We start from the raw sequence: 21987 nt of genomic DNA on the forward strand, positions 1-21987 counted from the left end.
GTCTGGAGCCCTGATGTGCCGTTGTCATGATATGACAGTACTTTAACACATCTGGAAGGTTTAATGGTTCTGCAGTATACTCATTTTCAGGTTCATACTCGTATTTAGGGTTAGAAAATCAGAGGTGGGGAATTCGAGTCACATGACTTGACTCGAGTCAGAGTCGCAAATTTGAAGACTTGGTACTTGTTTGACTAAAACAGACAAAATACAACTTGACTTTGACTTGGTGTTCATGACTTGAGACTTGACTTACCTTGAGACCAATGACTTGAAAATGACTAGAGTTTTTTTAATAGATATTTGCATTCGCTCATTCCAACATATGCGCATAATCCTGCAACCACTTGTGCTTCACGTAATGTTAGCGGCCTGGATCTCCGTAACAGCAACGCAGAAAAAGACTGTTACATGAAGTACAACACAGACATTCAAGGATTATGTTTTCTATGACGGTAGGAAGAAAAGAACAGCGGTGTGCAAGGTTTGCAGCTCAAAAATCAGTGACACGACCACCACAAGATCGAAGTTCACCAGTCAATATAGAACCCATAAAGAAAGGTATTATGTTGTCTATGACGGTAGGAAGAAAAGAACAGCGGTGTGCAAGGTTTGCAGCTCAAAAAACAGTGACACGACCACCACAAGAACCCATAAAGAAAGGTAAGTTACGTTACGTGACTGCGGCTTTTTAGCTAACTTAACGTATAGGCTGGTCGAATGCATAGACGGGTTTCTGTGCAACGTCATCACTGAGATGCGCATGCAACCAGGGGGCAAAAAGCAGCACTCGGTCTTCACAGCGTATCTGTTGCTATGGCATATCTAGCTGCAGGGTTGGGCAAATTACTCAGAAGTTGTAATGAGTTACTTTTTACTTATTAATCATTTAAAAAGTAACAATATTACTTTACTTATGGGTATTAAAAGTAAATAGTCACGTTACATTGCAATTACTCTCAACCACCGAACCCCATCCTTAAAAGTAACGGGAAACCTGTTCAGCAGCGCATTTTAGAAATTAATCCACTTTACTGGAACAATAATTAACCTGAGGAGTCAACAACCAGCCGACCTGAAAACACTGCAGCCTCTCAGACAAGAGGATTCTGGATCATGTAAGCTAAGGATATAGCCTAATTGAAAATAATTTATTAAAACAAAGCAGGTCCCTCCCGACATTTTAGCTAATTGCGTATTCATAACAGCATCAATGAGTAGGATTTTTATGTAGCATATAACATTGTTTAACGCCACTGTCTGAGCTATAAAAAAAAAATCAAGCAAGTGTCTACTTCAGAACTAATGTTACTGTTGATTAATGCCACTCTCCCCTGCCGAGTGGATGCATCACTGGCAGCATCAGCCAGAGTTTCATTCTACAGGCTTCACATTGCTGTGCTGCTTTAGGAGATACTTCAATACAAAATAGTTTGCGGTTGTAAACTTTTTACTGAAGACAATGTTCTCTGCATCTCTAAGTGTGACACAGCTAGGTCAAATGGCAGTACTTAGAGCTGTGGAAAGAATGCCTCTCTCCTTCGTTCTCCATTAGCTTTTTGGCTAGCAGCTGACTTGAACAACATTACCCCCGGCTTCGCTAACCTGCAGCATGGTTGCGTATGTTATATTTATATTCAAAATGAAACACAAACAAACAGATCCAACTCTGAAATGGCAGTTTAGTATTAAGTCAACTAGAATTTACTAACAATGCGTAATCTATATTGATTACAGTGGTTGACTACAGTCTTCTGACCGGCTACCAAAGCGTTTTTTCCGACTGGCTGCGCGCATATCCAGTAGTCATTGTATATAAGAAACCCGTATATAGAAAGCTAGCGTTAAGTTTAAGCTACTCACAGTTGTTTGGCTGCAGTTTGGTGCTGTTGTAACTCTATGTGAAAACCTCTTAACATTCCTGGTGGCAACAGGTCTTGATGACAGCTCTCGTTATGTGCCCACAACTGCTATATGATACACCGTTTGAAAGCTAAAATCCTTGTGATTCAACCAATGCAAACCATTTCAAGATACAATCACTACAGTGGGTACAATCAGCGCTTCTGTCAGACCAACCAGTACAATCAAAATTTACACGACTCACCTTCAAAGCCTCATAGTAATCCACCGATCGATTATAGTCCAACAAAAATGGTTTTGTTATGTTGTCAAAGGCCAAGACCATCCAATCCAGTACAAATATTTAGTCCAAAACACATTATTCCATCAATAATCCCCAGGGTTTCGTTTCATATTTGCCGGCAGATGTGGCTAATATGCATTATAACCGTAATAACAAACCGATGTAAACAAATGCGATATTTTGTATTCAAATTAGCCGCTTAACTCTGGCCTTTCGACTGACACCAAATCCGACCCAATAGGAGCTCATATGTCCCTCTCACAGCCTACAACTACCAAAGAGAGCCCAGGAAGGGCCAGCCCCTATTATTTCGTGGGCAGCCGCTTACCGCCAGGGGGCAGTGTTGTTTTTGAAAAAATACGCTAAGCTAAATCCTTCGAAAAACCTGTGTAAAATATTAATTTTTCAGGGTATTGGTATAAAATTTTTAATTGGATTAGGTAAGGTTTTATGCTGTGGCCCCACAGTGTAGTTGTCTGCATAGAAATGAAAGATATATTTCTTTAGTGTGTTTAAACATATATTAATCAATTTCTGTAGCACTTACAGTGATTCGGACTTTTGGGTTAGACACTTCAGAGAAGCCCCAAAACCATGCATTTACTCCAAATGGTCCAAGAACTGCATTCAACTTTGGATATAGCTTGAATAGGCGTTTAAAACAAATTTTACAGTTATGGTAAGAGCTTACCTATAAGGCACTTCTTGGACTAGCTCCTACTTATTTGAGTATCTTTTTAACAAGTACTCAAGGCCATTATGGATTACATTCAAAGGACGTCCTACACTTGTTGGTCCCCCGTGTCCAAACAGAATTAGGTAAAAAAGCCTTAATGTTTGCTGCACCTTCTGCTTGGAACCTTCTTCAGAACTTGTTGAAACTGACTGCCTTTATTTCTTATAGACAGTTTGTTTCAACTCTGAAGGATATGGAGCAGGTGAATATTGGTCATTGTCGCTGTTTATAAAGTTGTATTCTGCCTTATTCAACACAGGGGCATGTGTTACTTATATGTATGATTGATGTCTTTTCTATGTTGGAAACATAACTGACTGAATCAGAAATACTTTATTGAACTTTATTGATTGGAAATTCTTCACAATTGCACACTTGTCAAAGGTAGATAGATAAAGAGTATATAAATATAATAGTATAAATGTAAAATATAAAGACAAATATAAAGGTGTGTGGGTATGTACAATATTTACATTATTAAGAATTATTATGGTGAACCAAAAAGGACTAGTGAATAAACAGCAGCAGAGAATATTGCACATTAATTATTAAACAGGTAATATTGGACAGAAAACAGATAATGAGGTCTAGTTTAATAACTAAGTAACTAGGTGTCAGACACATAAAGGGAGGAGTTATAAAGTTTGATGGCCACAGGCAGGAATGACTTCGCTCTGTGGTGTATTTTGGGGGAATGAGTCTTGCACTGAAAGTGCTCCTGTGTTTGAGCAGCAAGTCATGGAGTGGGTGGGAGACATTGTCCAAGATGACATGTAGTTTGGACAGCATACTCCTCTGACACCACACCAGACCACACCACCGACAGAGAGTCCAGCTCCACCCCCACAACGTCACTGGACTTGGTTATATTTTTATTGGCCAACTTTTTAATTGAACCTCAAACTGAGTATTTTTTGTTTGCTTACTGGGATATAGAAAGATGGACACCTAGGAGATTAGAATTGAGAAAAGGATTCATTAATTGGTGGTTGAACTGTGGGTTTTGTTTTGAGCGTTTACTGTATAACACTGTGGTAAACTTAGTTGTTCTTGTGATCTGTAAGTAGGCCGACCTGATATTATATCATGTAAATTAAATTTAATCTAGCTAATATTGTGTTGGTCATACTATACACTAATTTACTACTTGTCCATTTTGTTACCTTCCCAGTTTTTTGCTCAGAACCGTAGTTGAGAACAGACTGGCGTTCAATGATTAACTTAGTCTGGCTCGCAGCTGGTAACTAGCTTTAGCAGTCTGGGCCACTCTGCCAGTCATTAACATGAAGAAGACGTCGTTGCAGCGTTCGTCAGCAGGAACTTCATTTCTCCTTTACAGCAGTAATTCGCACATTACACGGCTCGTCGGCACTTCACCAGAGCTTGTTTTGTCAGTCTCACCCACTAGCTGAACAGTTTTTACCTTACTCTTCCCAGCCACGTTAGCAGATCACACACTTATTTTTCTTCCTGTTTCCCATACCACCACCGTCCTTAAAGGGCCAGGACGGTGACAATTTTGAATAATACAGAAAGTAAAGAGCTTAAAAATTAATCGCATATTAAATCGCAATCGCAATATTGGTAAAAAAAAAAATCACAATTGGATTATTTTCCAAATCATTCAGCTCTAGTTCAGAGCGAACAGGAGCTTCTATTACCAACAGCTAGCAGTTACTGTAACGTTAGCATGCTGCATCACGTTATTTTCTGGGGTATTTTGCATGTGCAAGATTTACATATGACGGAGGAAACATTGGAGATTGAGGCTCACAGTATGTCAGTTTCATGTACTGAAATGTTTTCACTAAACTATGCCAAGGTAATCACAGTTTTCCATTCTACATTTCTTTATTTAGCTGACGCTTTTATCCAAAGCAATTATATACAGTATGTTAGAGGTCTATGAGAGATGCCTCTGGAGCAACTAGGGATTAAGTGTCTTGCTCAGGGACACATTGGTACATGGGAGTGGGGAGTTGAACCTGGGTCTCTCAGACCAAAGGCAGGCATCTTATCCATTTGGCCATCACCACCCCATTCTATAGCACATTTGAATGTCAAAGTTTTACATTATAGAAGTGAGTGAAGTTTAAAAGTCAGGAGTCACTGTCAGGACATGTGGCCATGTTACCTTATCTTAATACTGCAGGTGGAGAGCAGAGTTCACTAGGCCGCAGGCAAGACCACCAAGGTACTGGCAGCCTAATGAACAATAAACAATTCATGAAACATATAATATTTATCTAATAAACAAAATATCCACATACTGCTGTGTTGTTAAGGATTTTGTAGTTCAGAGTCCCTCTGGGTATTGGGGTTCTGTCTTGTCTATCATCTAGTGTTCAGTAACCTGTGTCATGTCTGTTACCCCAGTGATCCCTCTGCATGTCAGTCTCTGTGTTTTCCCCTGCTCTCTCTGCCTGCCTGTGTCTCGTTAGTCCCATTAGTATCACCTGTGTACCTCTTCCCAGATGGTTAACCCTGTGTGTGTATATATCCTTGCTGGTTTCCCTCAGTCTTTGTCCGGTCATTGTTGCATGTATACGCTCTGTCTGATGTTGTTGTGTTTAGCTTGCTGTACTCGTCTTGTCACCCTGTCCCTTTAGATCACCTTGTTTTTGGACTCTGTTAATCAGCCACTCTGCCAGTAAGTGTGCTCGCCTTTTGTTTGTTTATGGAATAAACCTTTTGAACTGTACCAGTCAGCCTACGTGTCCTGCATTTGGGCCCATCAACCTTTCAACCACACACACCCCCTGACAATAATACACATGGGATTTGCTGGTCACAACAAAAATTGTTTCTGTCTGTGACATTATCATTTAAAATTATGTTTATCTGAAAAGTGTTGCAATTGTTTAGGCTCTCCCCTATTATGTTACAATAAATGTTTTCACATCCAGCCAACAGCTGTTTACATCACCCAAAGTATGATTGGAATCCAAACTCAAAACTAAGAAAAAGAATGAAAATAGGAGTTGCATTTTTACACTATCAATAGATTTTTATTAATTGTTGGATCAATGCTGGTTGACCAACCTGGTAATGTAAGAAACTGTTGCAGTTTGTCAGTTGTGTGTTAATCTGGTTAGCCAGGATAATCTGGCCATGTACATGGTTCAATGTGTTTTATTTTATCTTCTGAAATCACTGTAATGTAATGCACTGATTTATTTAGATTTTTCCTTTATTCTTTGTCAAGTTAATCAATCAATTAAACAATTTTCATCCATACTTAAACCTGTTGAAGCAACTGAGCTGTTCTCCTTACTGTAGAGGGATTAGCAGACTGAGGGCTGCAGACCTATTAAGAATGAGTACTCTAGACATCCCCTCTCTCTCTCTCTCTCTCTCTCTCTCTCTCTCACACACACACACACACACACACACACACACACACACACACACACACACACACACACACATGCACACCTGCCTTTGTAGTTCAGCCCAGGTTGTGGTGTGTTCATATTACCAGTCTGTGAGGGTAATCTGATAGCATCTGAGATCCAGAGCTCTCCCAGTCCCCTGATGTGCTGCATGGGGCTAACAATAGGGGGAATTCAGGGAGGCAGCCAGCTGGGCTGCTGAGGGACTCTGGGGCCAAGGGCCCAAGCTCATGAAAGATGCATTAATGTTGCTTTCTTTGTCTCTCATTGAACTTGTAATATGGTTTTGTTGCTCCCTCTGGGTTTGTATCTGTAAATTGACTCAAATCCTTTCTCTTTCCATTTGTGTGGTGGACGAATGTGCATAAGTGTGTGCGTGAATTAATTGTCTCATCTGTTGACATCGGTGCCTTTTTATATTTAAGTCTTTTTAGGTGATGATGCGGGTTCATCAGCAGCATGTTGCCTTGCCTTTGTCATTCTGATTAGCAATGAGCCCTCATTACGAGTTAGGTAGGCAGCAAAAAATACAATAGCACAGCAGACAATGCAAGGCAACAATGTACAGGAGAGTGGATCATGCCTTCTGTGGAGTGGGAGAGTTTTTTTTACATTGTGAAACCCCAGGGAAGTGCAGCTGGTGATAGCTTGTCAAAGAAACAAATCAACATTGTTGGACCTGCTTATTTCAGTCAGATGAGCACATGACTGTGGCTCTTTGTCAGCAATTAGCACAACCCAGCAGGAGTCATATAAATGGTAAATGGACTGTAGTTACATAGCACTTTCCTAGTCTTCAAAGTGAGATTGAATCACCGATCCTCTGATTAGTGGATGACCTGCTCTACCTCCTAAACTGCAGCCAATGGCTTTTTGAAGATTTCATTTCCTTAGTTATTTTTATTTTAAAAGTGAAGCTGATGGCTTATAATGTTATTACAAGAAGTGAATTGGTTTATGGTGAATGCTACTGTCCACTGGTCCTAGGATTTTATAAAGGCAAAGCCAGATGGACTTTGTAGCACTATGTCAGGATTAATATAGCATTTGGAATTGTCTTTGGTATTAATGGTCACCTTAGCATGTCATACAAAGGATTACAACATTATATCCTGTGAATCCCAATGATTCCCTGTTCCATCAACAAGAACTGTTTGTGTCTTTTGGGGGATCTTTGTAGTCTTGACATGACGAATCAAATGAGAATAAGGACACACACTTTCAGAGAGTCTCTCCTTGAAGGTGTTCTTGGTGTTGCACTGGGTTCTCCCTCAAAGTGGTGGAAGTAGTTGTATGAGGAATGAAAAAAGAAAGCTTGACAGATAAGTTCAAACACTGGCGACTTTGCCGTTAGATTAGATAGACAAATTTGGCGACTGGATTGATGATAATATGATCGAGAGTCTGAACAGGGTGTTTTATTTTGAAAACTGACTGGATTCTCTGTTGTTTCTGTGTCTGGTTTCCTGTCTGGATCGATCTGCTCTGAGCAGCTTGACACTGTTTCCATTAAAAATAGACTTGCTGCGTATTCTCCGCATAGCAGAGTGAAGAGGCGCTTCTGAAACGCGCTGCGGAGCATCTGGGGAAATCGCCAGCATTGTCTAGAATGAAGGCCTTTAGTCAGAGCATCGGGGAAAATGTGAGAAAATTTTTTAAATGTTATTGTAATTCATCCCATGCATACTGCACGGCTCTTCTGCCAACAGGGCAGGGGCCTCTTGCTCCCTGTCCTCATGCTGTGCACAGCTAGCTTCTCGCCTAATCTCTGGATTAAGGTGTTTCTACAGGTTGTAAAAATGTAAATTTTTGGTTTTATTGTCAATAGCATTAATTTTTAAAAACTTTACTTACTTCAATTATACAATGTTCCTGTAGTGATTATTTAGCCAAAGATGTCTACCTTTTGTACAGTTTAGGCTAAGGTGATCTCTCCCTCTCTGACTCAAGATTTATGCAAATGAGTGTGTTGCGTCATCTGGCGACTTTTAGTGCAAGTGCTAGATACTTTCATTGGAAAAGAGTTGGCAACAGAGCTCCACACATCTGGCCCTTTTCTATGTGAAGTGTGCAACATTGTCAGATTGTCTATTTCAGCCAGTTACAGCCTCTTCCTTTTATGTTATTGTTAGACAACCTATAGAAATGATACAAAACAACCTTTTACCCTACATTTTACTTGGGGTCGACAGAATATATGGTCCCACCAGTAGGTTCTATGGGGGTTGCATTCCTTGAACAAAGTTCTAAGATGCTTGAGCTTCCTCACTTATGGCAGCAGCTCACTCTGAGCCTATTATTCCAGCAGAGTTCCATGACCTCAGACCTAGAAATGCTGACCCTTATCTTCACTGATTCGCTGCAGACCGGCCCAGGGTGTGCTGGAGGTCACTGCCTGGCAAGGCCACCAGGACCACATCTTTTGTGAAAAGAAGCAATACAATCATGAGGTCACAAACCTGGACACTCTCTCCTCCTGGGCTGTACCTTGAGATTCTGTCATAAATGGAAGTGGTGACAAAGTGCATGACGGTCCCTGACTTAGATAAAGACTAAGCTCGCAGTAGGAGTAGCCTGGAGATCAGACAAGCAATGGAAAGTCACCTCATTGAATCCCCAGACCAACTGGGAAAACAAGGCGGGGAACTCTTAAAGGTTCAGTATGCCTCAAACAAAAATGCATTCCTTCAAAGGATCATCTCACCATGTCTAAAGGCTATCTGTTTTGTCCTGAGCGGACATACTGAAAAGTTGGTCAAAAAGCTTGCCATGATGCATGATAAATCATACAAATGGGTTAATCAGATGCACTCCATTTTGAAGCATATTTAAGCATTTCAAGCAAGGCATTTAACCCTCAAGACTACGAAGACATAGGACTGTTGTACAACCATACTGTGTGTGTGAATAAACACGAAGCAGAGGGTTGCTTGGAAAAAGCATATAACTCAGTCAGGTCTGGATAAAATAAATAAAATAGGTAGCAAAAAACACAGCCAAATGTCTTTCCATTTCTCTTCCTCCTTTCACCTGGCAGTTGCGTTGTCTGGATAGTAGTTGTGTCAGCTGACAGCGGGCCTTCTTTGCCACTAGTGTGTATTTTCTTGTCTGCACTGTGACATGGGTCAAACAGCAATTGCAAAGGGTCACTTCAGCCAGCCAGGAGAAAACAGTCTGCTTTATTGACAAAGAGTCTGGCTGATTGGTCCTCTGGGAGAGAAGTTGTTACTGTGGCAATCAAGATAGCATGGCTGGGCAAGCGCTGTATTGTCAAATCTCCTGGGACCCAGCAATGCAGAGAATACTTGAGTGGCTCGAAGAGAACTGGGAGTTTGTAAATGTGTGTTCAGTGCACTCATGTCATCTCTGTCACTTAGGTTGCACGATGCAAAATGTAGTCGCTGGAGCACAGTGGGAGTGCACAGTGGTGACACCAACATATGTAGCACAACTGATGCACTGTAGAAAACAAATTTTTTATCATGGGGAATACAGGTGCTGGTCATATAATTAGAATATCATCAAAAAGTTGATTTATTTCAGTAATTCCATTCAAAACGTGAAACTTGGATATTATATACAGTCATTACACACAGACTGATATTTCAAATGTTTATTTGACAACTAATGAAAATCCCAAATTCAGTATCTCCGAAAATTAGAATATTACTTAAGACCAAAAGGATTTTTAGAAATGTTAGCCAACTGAAAAGTATGAACATGAAAAGTATGAGCATGTACAACACTCAATAGTTAGTTGGGGCTCCTTTTGCCTGAATTACTGCAGCAATGCGGCGTGGCATGGAGTCGATCAGTCTGTGGCACTGCTCAGGTGTTATGAGAGCCCAGGTTGCTCTGATACAGGGATACCATGGTCCTTAAACCAGGTACTGGTAGCTTTGGCACTGTGTGCAGGTGCCAAGTCCTGTTGGAAAATAAAATCTGCATCTCCATAAAGTTGGTCAGCAGCAGGAAGCATGAAGTTCTGTAAAACTTCCTGGTAGACGGCTGCGTTGACCTTGGACCTCAGAAAACACAGTGGACCAACACCAGCAGATGACATGGCACCCCAAACCATCACTGACTGTGGAAACTTTACACTGGACTTCAAGCAACGTGGATTCTGTGCCTCTCCTCTCTTCCTCCAGACTCTGGGACCTTGATTTCCAAAGGAAATGCAAAATTTACTTTCATCACAGAACATAACTTTGGACCACTCAGCAGCAGTCCAGTCCTTTTTGTCTTTAGCCCAGGCGAGACGCTTCTGACGCTGTGTCTTGCTCAAGAGTGTCTTGACACAAGGAATGCGACAGCTGAAACCCATGTCTTGCATACGTCTGTGCGTGGTGGTTCTTGAAGCGCTGACTCCAGCTGCAGTCCACTCTTTGTGAATCTCCCCCACATTTTTGAATGGGTTTTGTTTCACAATCCTCTCCAGGGTGCGGTTATTCCTATTGCTTGTACACTTTTTTCTACCACATCTTTTCCTTCCCTTCGCCTCTCTATTAATGTGCTTGGACAGAGAGCTCTGTGAACAGCCAGCCTCTTTAGCAATGACCTTTTGTGTCTTGCCCTCCTTGTGCAAGGTGTCACTGGTCGTCTTTTGGACAGCTGTCAAGTCAGCAGTCTTCCCCATGATTGTGTAGCCTACAGAACTAGACTGAGAGACCATTTAAAGGCCTTTGCAGGTGTTTTGAGTAAATTAGCTGATTAGAGTGTGGCACCAGGTGTCTTCAATATTGAACCTTTTCAAAATATTCTAATTTTCTGAGATACTGATTTTGGGGTTTTCATTAGTTGTCAGTTATAATCATCAAAATTAAAAGGAATGAACACCTGAAATATATCAGTCTGTGTGGAATGAATGTATACATTATACAAGTTTCACTTGAATGGAATTACTGAAATAAATCAACTTTTTGATGATATTCTAATTATATGACCAGCACCTGTACATATTTTGTGGGCGTTGGCAGGTGTTGGCATTACTTGTGATCCATTCCTTATAAAATACTTTCATAGAAAAAGAAAGAAGCCAGAACTCAAACAAATCAACCCACATGTGAAGCGTCTTTCAAATAAAGAGGAAACAATGTGGCTGAACAAAAAAGAAACCAAATAAAGCCCTCGTGTCCTATTTTAATAAATCAATCTGAAATAAAATCCTATCTCTACTTATAACTGCATTTCATTTTTAGTTTATGAAAACAACATTTTAATTGATTATGGCCATATTCCTACAATAGCCTTACGTCTAGCCTACCAGACGCTGTGTTTCGGACGCCTACAAACTCATGGACTCACTGACCAAGCCTGTCATTAAAATTAACAAAGTTTATGGACAAGTGTAACATTGAACTAAGTATGTGAAATAATTTAAGCTGCAGAGGTGGAAACGACTACATGGAGCTGATTTTTCATAAAAGGCCAGTCTCAACACCTGGTACTGGTTTGCCTAACACTGCTGTCTGTCTCCCCCTCTGTATTTTCTTTAATTGTCTGACTTCTATCTCTTTGAAAGTGCACTAGCTGTTGTGACGCGCCCTGCACATTTATCAGTCACAAAGCTGATACTGCTGGAGACACAGTGCTGTAAAACTACCTCCCCAGCAGTGCTGTCATCAGGGCCTTATAACGAAAGTTGGTTTTGCCACTGATAGGCCCATTACATCTCAATAGATATGTCATTTCACAGCTGGGTCTGACGTCTCAATGCCTGCTAGCACAATGGCAGCATGGAACAAAGCAGGGCCTTCTAGTTAAGCATTCCACTGTCAAGAAAAAGTCACTTTACCTCTGTCATGTCTCATTTCTTTAATATAACACTCACTGGGGTCTTGTTTTTTCCACTGATGCCATGTTCTGGTTAGAGGTTATAAGAAAAAGGGAGTTTGCTCTCACATAAGAAAGCTAGGAATAGAAAATTATGTGGCTACTACTGAAGCTCTGAATGAATAGAATTACATTTCGTCAAATATTTTACACATGAAGACCAGTTTACTTGTCACAGGGAGGACCACTCATCCCATGGAAACAGTTGTATAATGGATTTTGTGGCTCTGGAGTCAGGTCTGACAAAATAACCCCATTGATGTCAGAGTGATGTCTCTGACTATTCTCTCCCAACTTCATCACTTGAGCACCCCTCCACTGCATGGCATTGCCCTCAGGCAACAGAATACCTTTTTGGCTCCCATACAGATTTTTTATTTATTTAAATATTTGACACAGATTCTGACATGTCAGAAAGCAACACAATGATAAGGATGTACTGATATGATGCAACAGAGAGGAGCCTCCTTACAGGAAGACCATCAACATGAGCATGTGGTGTGAGTAGGGCTGTAACGGTTCAGAAACAGGGACTGAAACCGCAACACAAAAGTCCACGGTCTTGTGTCACGGTTCTGAGAGACAGAACCACAACATACCCGCTTCCTGGACTGTTAAGCTCTCATTAGGACGGCGTAACTGTGGCAGCAACGGCAGGTGGGGGCGCTAGCGGTGTATAACGTACATGTAGGTTATACTAGATCATTTTCCAAATTATTTTAGTATTTCCTCACTACTTGAATCTGCTCCTTTTCTCTTCTCTTTATTTCTCCGGACACTCATACACACCTAGCCTGTACCTTTGGTCTTTCACGGCAAACACACAGGCTTTCCCTGCCTCTTTCTGTCTCTCTCCCCCAGTATGAGTCTCTGCCTGGTCTCTGCTCTGCTCACTTTCTCCATCAGCAGTGTGTTTCATAAAGTCGCCGCGTTTAATAAACTCACACGTGATTCACTTTTCAAGTGCACGTGTGGATCAAAACCAACTCTCTCTCCGTAATGTAGAATTTCCGATCTTGCTATGTGTTCGCCGTCAAAATATTGTACATCTAAATCACACAAATTACAGAATGTTACACGTGTGTGAGTTAGGTTATTTGTCGTTCTACATAGGTAACGTTAGGCTATGCCAACAGTGGCTAGCGTTAGCTCCTGAAGTAGCATGGTAGAAATAGCTTTTTTGTTACTGTGTGTTCGGCATTATTAAACTTTTTTTTTTGTAAAGCATTTAGCAAGGGCATAGGTCTGCATTTGTCTTAATATGTTGACTATGCCTCAGGTTAGTTATTTGTCAAAAAGAAGATAAAATAAAGATATCGTTTAATATATTGTTCGGTGTAGCTTCTTTTCACACTTAAACAGCGTGCAAAGACTTTGCTGGCTGTATGAATTGATCTTAGTTGAACTGAACTTTATGTAACGTGACTATGACAGCAGGGTACGAGTTATACATGAAGTCTAGAGAAGAAAACAGGCCTGTCCAGTTGTGGGATTTCAAGTGCGTATAAGGCTAAGAAGATGAGGCAGGGACCCATTGCTCCAATCCCAGTCCCAGATGTGCGGATGGATTCTACAGCCTGCTGGATCATCATAAGTGAGAAGAAGGGCAAGTGCAGGGTACGAGGCTGCAAAGGCACTCAGAAAGCTAAATGCAGGAAGTGAAGGAAATTACCACCTCTGCTTCACAAGCACAACTGCTTCTTTAAGTTTCACACAGAGTGAGAAAGGGAACACTGTAAACATGGTCTACAGTGTTTTTAAAAAGAAAATTACCACTGTTTGCTGTGTACACGGACTGACGAAAAGAGTTTTAGTCAAATAAAATACCAAGTAAAGTAGCCAAGTGAAATAATATTTATATAAATATTTGAAACACATTACCAGAGTACCAGTTCCCGGTTGAGTTTTTTAATAAATATTGACACAATATATCATTTTTCTCTGTGATTTACTTCCAATACTGTATATCATTGCCCTGAGGCAACAAAATAAAATCTGCTATGTAAAATGTATGTGTCCTGTCTCTGGACAGATGTTACATAGTAACCCTGCTGCTCTCTTGCACTCACGAGATCCCCAGCTTTACGGAAGTGCAATACTAATTTTCTGGAGTACTCTTCTAATGCATGATGTATTTTATGGCATTCCTATGAATTGTTAAAAATATGGGTGGAGGGAAAGTCGTTCAATAGCCACTTAACCTGATTCCTCACTGCTGAGTATGCACTGTGTAAACAGCCATGTGCGTCTTTGCAATGTGATGTCAAGATTCACATATAGGTATCACGACCCCCCTGCCTCAACACCTGCTGTGACATCTGGTTTGAGTATGAGTGTGCTTTGGAGTTACATTGACCTTTGCTCTGGATGAAGTATGCCTCTTGTGTTTTGGTTTTGTCTATTCGTCCCCCCCCCCCTTCCCTCTGCTCTTCTTGCCCTCCTGCTCCTGTATTCTTTCACTCTCCTGTGCTGTGGCCTGGGGGCGTGATGGATCTCTGGGACCTGCTGCCAATTTCACACCTGCTACCGATTAGTAGTCAAGCCACTACTTAAGGAGAACCCAGAGATCCAGTCCTCACCGGGTTGTAAAGTCATATTTGTACAGTATGTCTTGCTCACATACCAGCCAACCTGTGTAGAATCTAGTCTACTTTTAAAGACCAGCCTGATTTCTGCCTAACGGCTGAACCTGTTTTTCACACAACCCCAGACACGCTCCTCTGGACCCGAGCCACCACCAGCCCTCCAGGAGGCCAGGGACTCCCAAGTCTGGAACCCCAGCCCATCTCTGCCAGTCTCACCCGCCAGTCAGCCTAAGCCCCAGACCTCAATACTTGCCCCGCTCCACCGTCCTGCCAGCCCTAAGTTCACCCACTTTGCCTATTCTGAATAAATCTGTTGGAACTAACCTGCTGTCTCTGTCTGCTTCCAGACAACCTGACAACAGGGCACTATATTGGAGCTGTCTGTTATTTATGGTGTTTAACTTAAAATACAAAAACAGGAAAATACAATAAAGCAGCCAATCATACTTTATATCATAGAATAGTACAATATTGATGGAAGGTATCGGAACCATCAAAAAGAGTGATTTCTAATTGGGATGCTTTCATAATTCAGCCTCTCACTGCTTTGTTGAGCTGAAAACAAATGTATATATCTATATAGGCTGACTGTGGATTAAATTTGGACCATACAGATAAACATTGTTACATATAACAAAGCATTACACTATATGTGATGTGGGGCAAGTAAAGTAGGTAAAAGTTGAATAGTTTATAAACTGTGAAGCTGATGATACACAGGGCAACTTTTTGAGCAATTCTGCTGGTGGCAAGTCTGACTATGTTTTGAATGGATAGCGGGGCGGCGGGTTTTTTTTTACTCATTACCATTGCGGCAACATTGCTCTAAAAGTTGCTCCGTGTATCAGATGTTGACAATGGACAGGGTATTAACTCTACGGTTTATCTTCTTTTTCCTGTCTAAATGTGACTGCTTGCTGTTTCCTGTGATGGATACATTTGAATAAATATAATATAATTACTTTGGTGAGTACAGCATTATCAAGTTGCAACCCATCCATCCATTGTCAACCGCTTATCCTGCGTACAGGCTCGCGGGGAGGTTGGATCCAATCCCACCTAACATCGGGAGAAAGGCGGGGTACAACCTGGACAGGTCACCAGTCTGTCGTAGGGCCACACATAGACAAACAAACATACTCACATTCACACCTAAGGACAATTTTGGAGACACCAATCAACCTAGCCTGCTTGTCTTTGGATGGTGGGAGACGCGCGCAGACACGGGGGAGAACCCAAGTTGTAAAAACATAGTTTTATCCAGCAGTGTATTGATGTCAACTCACATGCAACTGTGCTCATATACATCATCAGTGTGAGTTAACACATGGCTACATTACTAACGTGCTGAGGCAGAAGTATGCGACCCCCAACTGTATTTGCAGAAGGTTTAGTAAATAACCATAACCCTGCTATTGTCAGCAGATAGCTCAGAGCGGGATGATTTAATTGATGTCATTTTGTGATTTTTTTTTTTTTAATATAGAACAGGTTGATTTACTTTCTGATGGTTTTGGAATCTGTTTGCACAACAATAGACATCAAGTGAATGTCCCTTTTCTTTCCTGGTTATTTGTCATCAGTGACTCTTCATGTGTGATTTAAGTTTTATACTTGTCTAAGCAGCTGACTGAGGGTAGCAAGCAAATGCTGGAGAGCCGTCAAAGTGACACCCTAACCCTGGCACCTTAGGAGACAGACGAGTGGGTGAGATAGAAACACCCACCGACTCTCCAGATAAGTTTGTCACATCTGCAACAAAAGACAGTTCATGCTACCTGGCAACAAACCTCCAGATGCTTTATACTAACTCACTTAAAGCCCAACTGAAATAATATAAACATCCCCTCTGGCAGTCAAAAATTATGTCAAAGTAATTTTCAAATGGAATGTCTTCAGAGATAAATCAGAAACGCTCCTTCTGCCTTCAAGCCTCTGAGTGGGCGAGTGTTTTCAGCAGGGGCAGCACAAAATGTCTCAGCTGGTAACGGAGCTTACAAGCCAAGGACAATCAGTATTTTGTTACCAGTGGTGCTGAAGATTAAGGACCATGAAATTTAGTATTTAAAGTGACTGTTCTTGACCTTTGCAGTTGTGTTTTCTAATGTGCTGCAGCTGACTAGCTACTTTCAAACTGACGTTAGCAGTGCTTATTTTCTTCATTGGATGTTTGCCTGCTGGTTCAACAAGCCAAGGTTAGCAAGACAACAGATGTATTCACGTCAGTGGATAAGAAAGAGACTAGCTAGAAAGTTGTGTGGGTTGTTGTTGTTTGAAGCCTGGGGCTGCTGTTTGGCTGTCAGTGTCACCACCAGGATGTTGATGGTTATTACTCTATGTAGATACAATTTAAAATTTAATAGTTTTATTGGCTATATGAAAATAATTCAGACACAGAGATGCAACTGCTGACTAATGCAACCAAAAACATTAAAAAATTTTGGGGGTAGGCTATCGAGTTTCTGAGCAGAAATACATGTACTGTTCAAAAATATTTAATCAAATCAAATGTATTTAAAGTGTAAAATCACCAGCTATGTGATCCCAGTACAGAGACACATAAAGTTTGCAGAATTGGATAAAAAAGGCTGACAACACATAAGATACACACATAAAAAAAACCATCAATAAAATACACAATTATAAAACTAATAATAAATAATAAATACAATAAAATAAAATAGACAATTTAAAATGTATAAAAATTCATAAAATACTCTAGCCCAAACTATAAGCCTACTCACAAAATAAAGAAAACATCCCTAACTTTACTAAAAAGAAAAGTTTTTAGCCTACTCTTAAATATGGAAATGTTGGTTGCTTCCCGAACCCGGACAGGGGTCTGATTCCACAGCCAAGGGGCCTGATGGCTAAAGTCTCTGGCTCCCATTCTACATCTAGAGACCCTAGGCACTACAAGTAGCCCTGCATTTTGGGAGCACACTGTTCTAGTGGGGCAGTATGGTGTAAGGAGTTCTTTCAAATAGGATGGTGCCTGACCATTAAGGGCTTTGTATGTAAGAATTACTTAAAAATCAATTCTCAATTTGAGCCAGTGCAAAGTTATTAAAACAGGGGTGATATGATCTCTCCTGCTAGTTCTAGTCAGTATGCGTGCAGCAGCGTTTTGAATTAACTGGAGAGACTAAAGAGATTTTTTGGAGCAGCCTGGAAGCAGTTACAGTAGTCAAGACTTAACAAGGTAACAAATGCGTGGACAAGTTTCTCTGCATCATCTCAATGCAGAAGTTTCAAATTTTCGCACTATTTCAAAGGTGAAAATAGGCAGTCCTTGTAGTTTGCTTTAAGTGTGAGTTAAAAGACATTTCTTGATCAAAAATACCTCACGGTGGTGCTGAAGGCCATGGCAATGCTATCCAAAGCAACTATGTCTGCAGACAATGTGTCTCGGAGGTGTATGGGTCCAAGTACTACAACCTTTTTTCAGAGTTCAACATCAAGAAGTTATAAGACATCCAGGTCTTCATATCCTTGATGCACGTTTCAAACCAAGTTAACTGGTTGGTTTCGTCAGGTCTGAAAGGTAAAACTGAGTATCATCAGCATAACAATGGAAATTTATACTGTGGTTCCTAATGATATTACCCATGCATATATAAGGTGAATAATATAGGTCCCAGGACTGAACCTTGTGGAACTCCATGGGTGACTCTGCTGTGTAGAGAGGACTTATCGTTTACATGTACAAATTGGGTGCAATGTGAGAAGCAAGATTTAAACCAGCTTAAAACAGTTCCTTTAATGGCGATTAAGTGTTCAAGTCCCTGTAGTAAAATATGGTGATCAACTGTATCAACTGCCACACTTAGATCTAACAAGACCAATACAGAGACTAGTCCCTTACCTGATGCGGTTAAAAGATCATTAGAGATTTTTACCAGTGCTGTCTCTATGATGCATTCTGAAACCTGACTGAAATTGTTCGAATAAGTTGTTGCTATGCCATAATTCACAAAGTTGATTTGCCACAGTTTTTTCAAGGATCTTGGATATGAAAGGAAGGTTAGATATTGGTCTGTAACTGTCTAAAACCCCTGGATCAAGAGCAGGCTTTTTAAGAAGTAGTTTAATAACCCCTTCCTTAAAAAACTGAGGTACATAGCCTGTTGTCAAGAAAGGTTGATAATATTTAACAAAGAAGTGCCAACTGAGGGCAAAACCTCTTTGAGCAGTTTGGTTGGGATGGGGTCTGTGAGGCAGGTCATTGGTTTGGACGAGGACACAACTCAAGTAAGTTGGTGAAGGTTGATGGTAGCAAAACAGTCCAAATATCCATTGAACTTTAAAGGTGCTTCTGAGGAGACTAAGGGTAGGTCAGCATCCATTGAAGGCAGGAGGTGCAAAATTTTATTTCTAATAACTAAAATTTTGTCATTGAAATGTTTCATAAAAACGTCACTACTGAGGTCAAGAGGGACACATTGTTCCTTAAGAGCTGTGTTAAGCTGTGTCTGTTCCCGTCAATCTGGCTACAGTATGGAAGAGGAACCTGGCCTTCTTATACATTCTCAAACTATCCTGCCACATTGAATGAGAATCTTCTTGATGTGTAAGACACCATTTCCTCTCAAGTTTCCGTGATACTCTCTTTAACTTGTGTGATTGGCTGTTGTACCATGGAGCTAGTCTTCTGTGTTTAATCAGTTTCTTTTTCAAAGGAGCAACAGTGTCCAATGTCATTTGGAGCAGCCCTGTAGTGCTGTCCACGAGATGATCAATTTGTGAAGGATCAACTTGTGAGGCATTGACATTAGCATAGGAGTCTATAGGAGGTATTATGAAACAAGGAATTGAGTTACACACTGATGCAATTGAATCCTTAAACATAACCACAGCACCATCAGATAGGATTCTCGTATAGGCTTGGTGGCTTGAAGTCTAACAAGTGGAATGTGGTCAGATAGAATGGGATTATGAGGAAACACCACCAAATTTTCAATTTCAATACCATATGTTAATACTAGGTCAAGGGTATGGGTTTATGAGCGCTTTGACAGAAGCCAACCGAATCAAGCAGTGAACTAAATGCAGTGCTGGGGCTGTCATTCTTGACGTCCACATGAATATTAAATCACCTACGATCATTACTTTATCTGTTTTAAGGACTAAGTCAGATAAAAATTCTGCAAATTCTGATAAAAACTGGGAGTAAGGACCAGGATCACGGTACATGATAACAAATAAAATCTGCTGCATAGTTCTCCAGGTTTGAAATGCCAAGTACAAAGCGAGCCATAACTTTGTTTAGGTTTTGAATTCGTGAATTCTGCATGCTGACTGGAGCCAGGAATGGAGGTAGGAAGAAGTATGCTAAAATGTTCCGTTCCGCGACCCAGCGTGGGAATATGGCTGGAAATAAAAACGGATTTTCCACAGCACACACACAAGTTTGTTAAAGTCCCTTTTTGTCAGTTCAGAGGCACCTCGAGCTACATCATATGCCCCGACATGCAAGACTACACGGCAAATGGAGGCTAGGAGGGAGTGGAGCATTTCCGGGTGTTTATCCAGGATGACCGGGACTGTGGCATCAGGGAAGCATTGAGTAGTGGCATTGAAGAACCGAATGGTCCAGATAATTGAGTCTCCATGAAGAGATGGAGATTTTGTAGACTTAATATTGGAGGGTGTGTGATCCAGGCTGTCCACACCATTCGCGGAGGCCGGCGGACTCGGCGGGGAAGCAGCGTCAGCTGAATCAGACCTGGATAGGGAGATCTGACTCTGGGTGAGGAAGACCCCTGGATCGCCGTTGCACCGCCTCCTTCAGGAATATTCGCAGAGCATTGGAAGTTTCAGGGCGGGATGAAGGTTGATGAGGCTCGCCCGTTGTTTGGCCAGATGTCTGGGTGCTGTCAGCCACCGGTGGAGGGAAGGCGACAGCATTGCTGAGTGGAGGGGGAGCTGCAGTCTCACTCTGCACCGTGGTCTGGCCTGTGCCCGGGTGAGATGGGGTATCTGAGCCGAGAGAATCAGCGGGGTGTATCTGATCACCGTGAGCTGTCAGAGCCACAAAGCGGATGGAGAGGCTGACACTGACGTGTCCTGGAAGGTGTCTTGTGAAGTTAACATTTGTGAGTTCTCTTTCATCACAAAGTTAGATAGCAATGGGAGACGGGTTTTAAAGCAATCTACTTGTGTGCTTTTTTAAGGAGAAAACTGTCCTCATGGGTTTCAGAGGCCATTGTTTGCCATTGTATCTTCGTCCCAGTGCTAAAAGCAAGCCGGCGTCAATGGCGTCTTGGCAGCCAGTGTCCATAGTTATTAAGAGCAGGACTTCTAAAGCTGTGTACCATAAAACAAAGTCTAACTATATACAATAAATGTAATTCAAACTGGGACTAATAATAAAACTTGAGACTTAAAAACTTTAAGACTTAAAAAATCAAACAGAACCTCCGACAGATAGGCACCTCCCATCAGGAGGAATCAATGCGCATTCAATGTGTTTATCTACAATTCTAAACATTTTTATTCCTAACTGCTGTACATTTAACTCCAGTTAGAAAATGTTGCCCTTAATACAATCAGCAAATTTCCATCTGAGTGACATCGTTTGGACTGAAGCCCTATCTACCTACCAACTAACCCACACATCGAGGCTTGCTTTCTTTTTTTTCTTTTTTTAAAAATTATTATTATTATTTGCTTTGTTGTCTGTTATGTGCGCTGTTATGCTCTGTGTTTTCGTGTTTCATTTGTTATTTGAATACAACAGGGGAAAAAAGCAATTAAAAAAATGTTCACACTTGCATCAAACGATAACACACAGACTATTCTTGTCTTCATTTATTACTAAACTACTTACTAAACTACTCCAAGGTTAAAAATTAACTTTCATGCTGATCTGAGTCTGTTAAGGTTTGTAGAACAGAACAGCTCATCATTCCATAGTGAGATAAATGAGGTCAGGTCACTTCTCTTGACTGACAGGGAGTTGGAAATACCAAAGACTTTTCCGCTTAAGTGATTTTGTCAAAAGCGCAGGCACACGTTTCTAAAAATCAAACAAGAGCAACAGCTTTGATGACACCTATGATTTCCCTTATTTTCTCTCATAATGTGACAATGTCATATGTTAAACATGGCCACAGGTTCAAATGATGAGGTAAATGTATGTAAAAGTAATCCATGTCACAAAATGCTGAGGCTTCGGACTGCTCTGAATACTGGGTTTCTATCTTTTTTCTGCTTTTGTGCTGAGCTGACGGATGCCCTTATGCTGTCACCTGCTTATGATCTGATCTAGGCACAGCAGGCCCACAAAGACAAAGA

This window comes from Micropterus salmoides, unplaced genomic scaffold (genome assembly GCF_014851395.1).
Source record: "Micropterus salmoides isolate LMB-PRFRI ecotype aquatic unplaced genomic scaffold, ASM1485139v1 Ms_hic_scaffold_5, whole genome shotgun sequence".
In the NCBI taxonomy this organism is placed as follows: Eukaryota; Metazoa; Chordata; class Actinopteri; order Centrarchiformes; family Centrarchidae; genus Micropterus; species Micropterus salmoides.